We start from the raw sequence: 8561 nt of genomic DNA, 5'->3' as shown, positions 1-8561 counted from the left end.
GAATTCTGTTAATGGTTTTCTGGAAATTTAAAAAAGCTGAACTACTTAATTATGAGGCACTTGGCTACTTTCTTATCTGAAATTTCACTAGCTGCCATAAACATTAATGAAACTTAATTTTATATATGAAGGAAAGCGGCTTGTAGTATGTCATACTTAAAATGTTTGTGTTTTCCCCCAAAAGAGCTCATATTCTAGTATAAGATATTTTAAAAGTTGTTTGACAGATGTATCTGTGTGTGTGTGTCCATGTGTGTGTTTTATGATGAGGAATTATCAGGCTAACCATTTAATACTACATTTTTTTAAAAGTAGGGACCATCTTGGACAAAAACTGTGTATAACTTCTCATCCTAAATGATTTTTAATATTTGCTTCTTAGTCATTTAGTGAAGAAAAGAAGAAACATATAAATAATCCTTTAATTAGCTCTATTAATGACAGTAGCAGTAACTAGCTTTATTTTGGAAAGTGAAATATTGAGGCTTTACAAATTAAAAAAAATTGTTTAGGTCATTTAAGAAGCATCTATAATAGCATGACTCCCAATATTTTTCAAATAGACTTAAAAATCCAAGGTTTTATTATATTACCACTAAGTATGATTCATCAGCAGTACCTGGGAGTTTGTGAGAAGTATAGAATGTCAGGTCAGATCCCAGATCTACTGGATTATTCTATACATTTGAATAATATTTCCAGGTATTAAGCATGCGCATTAATGTTTGAGAAGCATTGATTTATTTGATAGTATTATATAACATACCATCCGTTAAAGAGAAAATAAATCTGTAAGGGCCAGCCTCTTATGTATTACCTATACATACTTGTTTTTTATATTATTTATTTAGACTTGTTTTACATTGAAACAATAATTTTTTAAAGTCCTGGAAAATAAACTGAATATATTTATAGGTAGATAATTTAGAGTCTGTCTATAATTTGAACATTTAGGTCACCTTGATACTGACATCCCTATCTTATTTTATTAATAAAAGTATACAGTGTGATGTTTTAATACACACATATAGACCGAAATGATTACTACAGTTAAGTAGCATATTTATCTCAAAGTAGTTTTTTGTGATAAGAGCACTTAATATCTACTTTCTTAGCAAATTTGATGTGTACAATAAAATATTATCTGTAGTACCCAAACTAAACATTAGATCATTGGAATTTATCCTACATAATTGAAACATGATATTCTTTGCCCAACATCTCCCTATTTGCACCAACCTTCTACCTCTGATGATCACCATTCTAATCTCTGCTTTAGATTCCACTTACAAATGAGATTGTGCTTATTTTTTGTGTGTGTCTGGCTTCACTTAGTGTAATGTCTTCTGGGTTCATCCATATTATTGCAAATGGGATTTTCTTATTTTTAAGGTTTATATAATTTCATATGTACATGAATAATATATGTATCACATTTTCTTTATGCATTCATTGACAAACATAGGTTGCTTTGATAATTTGGCTATTGTGAATAATGCTGCAACAAACTTTGGAGTGCAGGTATCACTTTGACATACTGATTTCATTTCCCTTGGCTAGATACCCAGAAATGGAATTGGTGGATCATATGGTAGTTCTGTTACTAATTTTTTAAGGAAGCATTCCATACTGTTTTCCATAATGGTTATATTAATAAATCTTTCCATCAACAGTGCACAACGGTTCTGTTTTTTTATCATGTATGATATCTTATGATAGTTTGATTTGCATTATCCTGATTATTGGTGGTGTTGAGCACCTTTTTTTCTAGTTATTATTCATTTTTGTCAAAAACACACAACAAAATTTACAATACAATATTATTAAATATTCATTTCAGTCCTGCTAATTACATTGACACTGTTATGCTACATATTGCTAGAATGTTTTTTTTATATATTTTATTGTACTTTAGGTTCTTGGGTGCATGTGCAGATCATGCAGGATTGTTGTACAGGTACATACATGACAATGTGGTTTGCTGCCTCCATCCCCGGTCACCTATATCTGGCATTTCTCCCCGTGTTATCCCTCTCCAACTTCCCTATCCACTGCTGTCCCTCCCTTATTCCCCCAAAACAGACCCCAGTGTGTGATGCTCCCATCTCTCTGTCCATGTGTTCATTGTTCAATACCCGCCTATGAGTGAGAGCATGCAGTGTTTGATTTTCTGTTCTTGTGTCAGTTTGCTGAGAATGATGTTTCCAGATTCATCCATGTTCCTACAAGGGACATAAACTCATCCTTTTTTATGGCTGCATAGTATTCCATGGTGTATATGTGCCACATTTTCATTGTCCAGTCTATCATCGATGGGCATTTGGGTTGGTTCCAGGTCTTTGCTATTGTAAACAGGAGAGCCTTTTCATAAACATATTGGCTATCTGTGTGTCTTCTTTGGATAAGTCTATAGCCTGTATTTAAATTGAGTTCTTGTTTATTGTTATTATTATTTGCTATTGAGTTGTATGGGTTTCTTACATATTTTGAAGGTTAACTCCTTATCAGATACATGGTTTGCAAATATTTTTCCACTCTGTAGGTAGCCTTTAAATTTTGCTGATTGCTTTATTCATTGTGCAGAAGCTTTTAAATTTGGTATAACTCCATGTATTTATTTTTGCTTTTGTCACCTGTGCTTTTGGTGTCATACCCAAAAAATTATTGCCGAGATCAATGCCAAGGAGTTTGTTCCCTATGTTTTCTTTTAGGCATTTTACATTTTGGGTCTTACATTTAAATCTTTAATAACTTTTCAGTTGATTTTTGTGTATGGTGTAAGATAAGGGTCCAATTTCATTATTTTATGGTGAATGTTTAGTTTTTCCATACCATTTATTGAAGAAACTATCCTTTCCCCACTGTGTTCTTGGCATCTTCTTGAAAATTATTGGACTGTACATGCATGGGTTTATTTTGGGATTTCTTTCCTGTTCCATTGGTCTATGTGTCAATTTTCACATCAATACCATAGTGTTTTGTGTATTATGTCTTTGTGACATAATTGGAAATCAGGAAGTGTGATGCCTACAGCTTTGTACTTCTTGCTAAAGATTGATTTGACTATTTAGGTCTTTTGTGGTTTTACATACATTTTAGTACTTTTTTTTTTTCCTATTTTTGTGAAACATGCCATTGGCATTTTGATAATGATTGTATTGAATCTGTAGATTGCCTGGTGTATTAGTCATTTTTCACACTGCTATGAAGAAATACCAGAAACTAGGTAATTTATAAATAAAAGAGGTTTAATTGACTCCAGGCTTAACAGGAAGTCAAACTGGGAGGTTTCCGGAAACTTACAATCATGGTGAAAGGCGAAGGGGAATCAAGGACCTTCTTCATGTGGTAGCAGGATACAGAGTGTGTGAAGGTGGTGAACTGCTGTACACTTTTCAACCCTCAGATCTCATGAGAACTCATTATTATGAGAACAGCTTGGGGGACCACCCCATAGTCCAATCACTTCCCACAAGGTCCCTTCCTTAACACATAGGAGAATTACAATTCAAGAAGACAATTCTTCCAGAATTACAATTCTAGAAGAGATTTGGTTGGGGACACAGCCTAACAATATCATTCTGACCCTGGCCCCTCCTAAATCTCACATTTTAAAACACAGTCATGCCTTCCTAACAGTCCCCCATAATCTTAACTCATTTCAGCATTAACCCTAAAGTCTAAGTCCAAAGTCTCATCTGAAATAAGCCAATGCCTTCCACCTATGAGCAGGCCCCATGCAAGTTCCAAACCCGACAGGACACTCATTAAATCTTAAAGATCCAACATAATCCCCTTTGGCTCCATTTCTCACATCCAGGGAATGCTGATGCAAGAATTGGGCTCTGAAGGCCTTGGATGGTCCTCCCTTGTGGCTCTGTAGGGTATAGCCCTATGGCAGCTTTCATGGGCTGATACTGAGTAACTGCAGCTTTTCCAGGGACATGGTGCAAGCTGTGGGTGGATCTGTTATTCTGGGGTCTAGAGGATGGTGGTCCTCTTTCTGCAGCTCCAGTTAGCAGTGCCCCAGTAAATACTTTTTGTGGAGACTCCAACTCCACATTTCCCTTCTACACTGTCCTAGCAGAGATTCTCCATGAGGGCTCTGCCCCTGCAGCAAATTTTTGTCTGGACATCCAGTTGTTTTCATACATCTATGAAATCTAGTTGGAGCTCCAAAAGCTCAACTTTTATATTCTAGGTACCTGGAGGTCCAACACCACATGGATGCTGCCAAGGTTTGGGGCCTGCTCCCTTTGCCACAACTGTATGAGCTGTACCTTGGCCCCTTTTAGCCATGGCTGGAGTGGAGTGGCTGGAATACAAAGATGCACAGAGTAGTGGGGTCTTGGGCCCGGCCCACAAAACCATTATTCATTCCCTCCTAGGCCTCTCAGCCTGTGATGAGAGGGGCTGCCTCTAAGATCTCTGACATGCCATGAAGACATTTTCCCCATTGTCTTGGTGATTAAATTTGGCTTTTTATTACTTATGCAAATTTCTGTAGCCAGCTTAAATTTCTCCCTGGGTAATGGGTTTTTCATTTCTACCACATGGTCAGGCTGCAAATTTTCCAAAATATTATTATCTGCTTCCTTTTTAAACGTAAGTTCCAATTTGAGGCCATCTCTTTGTGAATGCATATAACTGTAGGCTTTCAGAAAAAGCCACATAAAATCTCAACTGCTTTGCTGCTTAGAAATTTCTTCTGCCAGAATACCCCAAATCATTTCTCTCAAATTCAAAGTTCCACAGATCTCTTGGGCAGGGGCAAAATGCTGCCTGTTTCTTTGCTACAGCAAAACAAGAATGGCCTTTGTTCCAGTTCCCAGGAAGTTCCTCATCTTCATCTGAGACGACCTCAGCCTGGTCTTCATGGTCTGAATTGCTATCATTTTGGTAAAAACCATTCAACAAATCTCTTTAACTTCAACAAAGAGGAAGTTCCAAACTTTCTCATGTCTTCCTCTTTTTCACTGAGCCCTTCAACCTATTCCAACCTCTGCTTGTTTCCCAGTTCCAAAGTGACATCCACATTTGCAGGTATCTTTATAGTAGTGCCCCAATTCTCTTGGTACTAATTTCTGGATTAGTCCATTTTCACACTGTTAAAAAGAACTACTTGAGACTGGGTAATTTATAAAGAAAATAGGTTTAATTGACTCTCAGTTATGCATGGCTGGCAAGTCCTCAGGAGACTTACAATAATGGTGGAAGGTGAAGAAAAAGCAGAGCATGTTTTACATGGTGGCAAGAGAGAAAGAGTTAGGGAAATTTGCCATATGCTTTTAAATCATTATATCTTGTAGAATACATTCAGTATTGTGAGAAAAGCATGGGGGGAACTGCCCCCATGATCCATTCACCTCCCACCAGGTCCCTCCCTTGACGTGGGAATTGCAATTTAAGATGAGATTTAGATGGGGAAAGAGAGCCAAACCATATCACCTGGGTATTTTGGATATTTTAATAGTATTAATTCTGGCATTGGTATCTCTTGTCATTTTTCTCAAGAATTCATCATATTGTTTTGGATCCTTTATGTGCAATAAATAAGAATTACATTTTAAATATTTTGCAGTGAAACTTTGGATAGTATTAAAATTCTTTGGAGGATGTATGTGTGTGAGAGAGTGTGTGGGTAAGTGGGGCATGTTGTGTTTTGTTAGATAATCCACTTGGTTAGATTTAGTATATAAATTCTGTGTAGTCTGCTTTGGCCAGTGGTTCCGATATAAATTTAGTTTTCAAAGGCTTTGTTGTTTCGTTTGGGTCTACCCTGGAACTCAGGGTTTAGTGTGAGACTTGCATATTGGTTTATATTTTAGATTATTTAGAAGATTTTAATGCTAATTTGCATCTGTTCTGCATATACAGTATGAGGGTGAGCCCAGAACTTGAGCCAGTTCACAGACATAAGTAGGGAATACTGTTCTCCAGTTCTTCCTCCTCCCCAGGAGTTTCTCACTCAGCATTTTAATTTCCTGCACTTACCTGTAGTTTTGTATCACTTTGAACTTCAGGAAAAAATAGCAAGAAAAAAGTAGGAGGAACTCCCCCCTGCCCCCTACCCCTTTGGAATATAGGGCCTCTTGGTTCCTCTGGCCAAAAAGGATCTTGAATTTTCCTGTTGTTGCTGTTCAGAATTTTAGGTGTTTATGTTGCTCCAACAGCAGTGCAGCTTTGTGAGTAGGTAAGGCTTCCAACAGAGCTGGGAGAAAGAAGAATATAAGACAACAAAAACACATGGTGGATTATCTCTACCCTTTATTTCCCAAAGAAGAATTTGTTTCAGAATGTTTATAATTTGTACCTGCTATGCAGTTTTGTACCCCATGCAGCCCTTTAAAAGATAAAGTATAGAGAGAAATAAACGAAAACCAAAACCAAATACTGTAACCTCACCTCCATACTGGTTGTTCTTTAAGTTTTGACTGACTTTTCAGTTCCTTTGCTATTGTTGACTTTTCAGAGCTCTCATGTAGTTGCTTTCCATATATTGCCTAGAAATCTTAGTTGTAATCATGGGAAGAGAGAAGATTCACTGCGCTTACTTCATCTTGACAGAAACCAGAAGTCTGTGGGCATATTTAAAATTTTAAAATAATGTCCTTAATACATATAAGGGAATATATATTTTCTACTTCTGAAACTTTGTTGGTAGTTATTCCAGTGTTTTTAAACAACAATTCCAAGTTTTTCGTTGCGATGTCAGTTGTAAGACTTTTTATTATTCTTTAAAAGAAAAAATGTGTCTTTTTTACCTGGTGTTTTTGAGATTTTCTCATTGGCTGGGTGTGGTGGCTCATGCCTATAATCCCTGTATATTGGGAGGCCAATGCAGGTGAATCACTTGAGGTTAGGAGTTTGAGACCAGCTTGGCCAACTTGGAGAAACACCATCTCTACTGAAAAAAAAAAAGTACATATATAATTGGCTGGGTGTGGTGGCACTTGCCTGTAAAACTTGCTCCTTGGGAGGCTGAGGCAGGAGAATCACTTGAACCTGAGAGGCAGAGGTTGCAGTGAGCTGAGATTGCAACACTGTACTCTAGCCTGGGTAATAGAGTGAGATTCTGTCTCAGAAAGAAAAAAAAATTTTCTCATTGTACCTTTTCTGCAGCAGTTCCATTGTTATATACTGTATTTTTCTTTACTATTAAGCTGTTTGGATTACACAGTATATCTCACAGCTGTTCCCCTTTCATTTTTACGAAATTCTCACAAATTACCTCTCCAAATACGGCTTCTGGTGTGTACTTTCTCTATTTCCTCTGTTTGTTTTGTCTGTATATCAGTTTCATATATGTTATACATATTTGCATTATCCTTTATGACTTTCAAGCTCTTTCTTTTTTTTTTTTAATCTGCTCTTGGAGTTTCAGAATGGACTTTTTCCAGGGACCTATCTTTCAGATTACCAATCCTCTCTTTAACAGTGTCTCATTTGCTGGGAAACTCATCAACTGAGTTCTCATTTTTAGCTTTTATATTTTTATGTTTAATAATTTTGACATAATTTTAAGAATTATAGTTCTTTGGTAAAATTTTGCATGCTTTTGTTGGAATATATTTATTATAGTTTTTTAAATGTCTAATATCTAATAATTCTAAAAACTAAAAAACTTTTTGGACCCTTCTATTTTCTTTTTTCAATTTTATTAAATAAAATTGATAAAAGTGTTTTATGGTAATTTTCAGTTAAATACAAGCCATGTGTCTAAAAATTGTAGATGATCAAGATAATGCTATTCTTCCTATAGATTATTTCCTTTAGGATTTTGATAGCTAAGAAATGGATCACCATACTATATCTAGAATTGAATTATTTCAATCTTAAGTTTCTGTGTTTGTGGCTTCTGTTATTGGTATATTTTTGATTCATAAATACTATAGGGTGTTTTTCTTAGTAATTTCCTTTCTTTTTTTTTGGTGAGTGGGGATGGAGTTTTACTCTACCACCCAGGCTGGAGTATAGTGGCATGATCTCAGCTCACTGCAATCCCTGACCCCTGGGCTCAAGCAATTCTCCTGCATCAGCCTCCTGAGAAGCTGGAATTATAGGTGTCCACGGCTGCACCCAGTTAATTTCTGTATTATTAGAGATGCGGTTTCACCCTGTTGGCCAGGCTGGTCTTGAACTGCTGACCTCAAGTGATCCACCTGCCTTGGCCTCCCAAAGTGCTAGGATTATAGACGTGAGCCACGACATCTGGTCTTCCTTAGTAATTTCTACCTGAAAGCTGGAGTATTTACTTATGTTATCTCACCTCATTAGGCTCTGACTGCCAATACTTTTCCTTTCCAACCTGTAGCACTGCTTACAGCTCTGCTTATTTTTCAGCTTCTCCATTTCTGCTCTTGGTGTCAGAAGAAAAATAATTGGAATGTTATTCTTTTAGTGAGTTTACCTTTTATTTTTAACTGAATTCTTCAGGTGCTGACTGCCATCATAGTCTCCTAATGTCTTCAAAGAAATAATTTTATATTTTACCTACTACTCTTTTTCTTTGTGTGAGAATTGGTCTACCATGAATTAGTCTGTCTCTTCCAGATATGGAA

The 8561-nt window shown here is 36.4% G+C and overlaps 1 long non-coding RNA gene across 1 annotated transcript; it reads right to left on the bottom strand.

The window, feature by feature from the left end:
* Positions 1–471: 471 nt before the first annotated feature.
* LOC118151517 (uncharacterized) lies at positions 472–7552 on the bottom strand. Its single transcript, XR_004739873.3, has 3 exons — positions 6765–7552; positions 6406–6578; positions 472–6211 (listed from the first exon to the last, which is right to left on the bottom strand). It is a non-coding gene; the product is annotated as an uncharacterized LOC118151517 (long non-coding RNA).
* Positions 7553–8561: the final 1009 nt, after the last annotated feature.

Source organism: Callithrix jacchus, chromosome 1, assembly GCF_049354715.1.
Source record: "Callithrix jacchus isolate 240 chromosome 1, calJac240_pri, whole genome shotgun sequence".
NCBI classification, from domain to species: Eukaryota; Metazoa; Chordata; class Mammalia; order Primates; family Cebidae; genus Callithrix; species Callithrix jacchus.
Note: the sequence above shows the minus strand (reverse complement) of the source record. Positions and strands in the feature narration are given on the sequence as shown.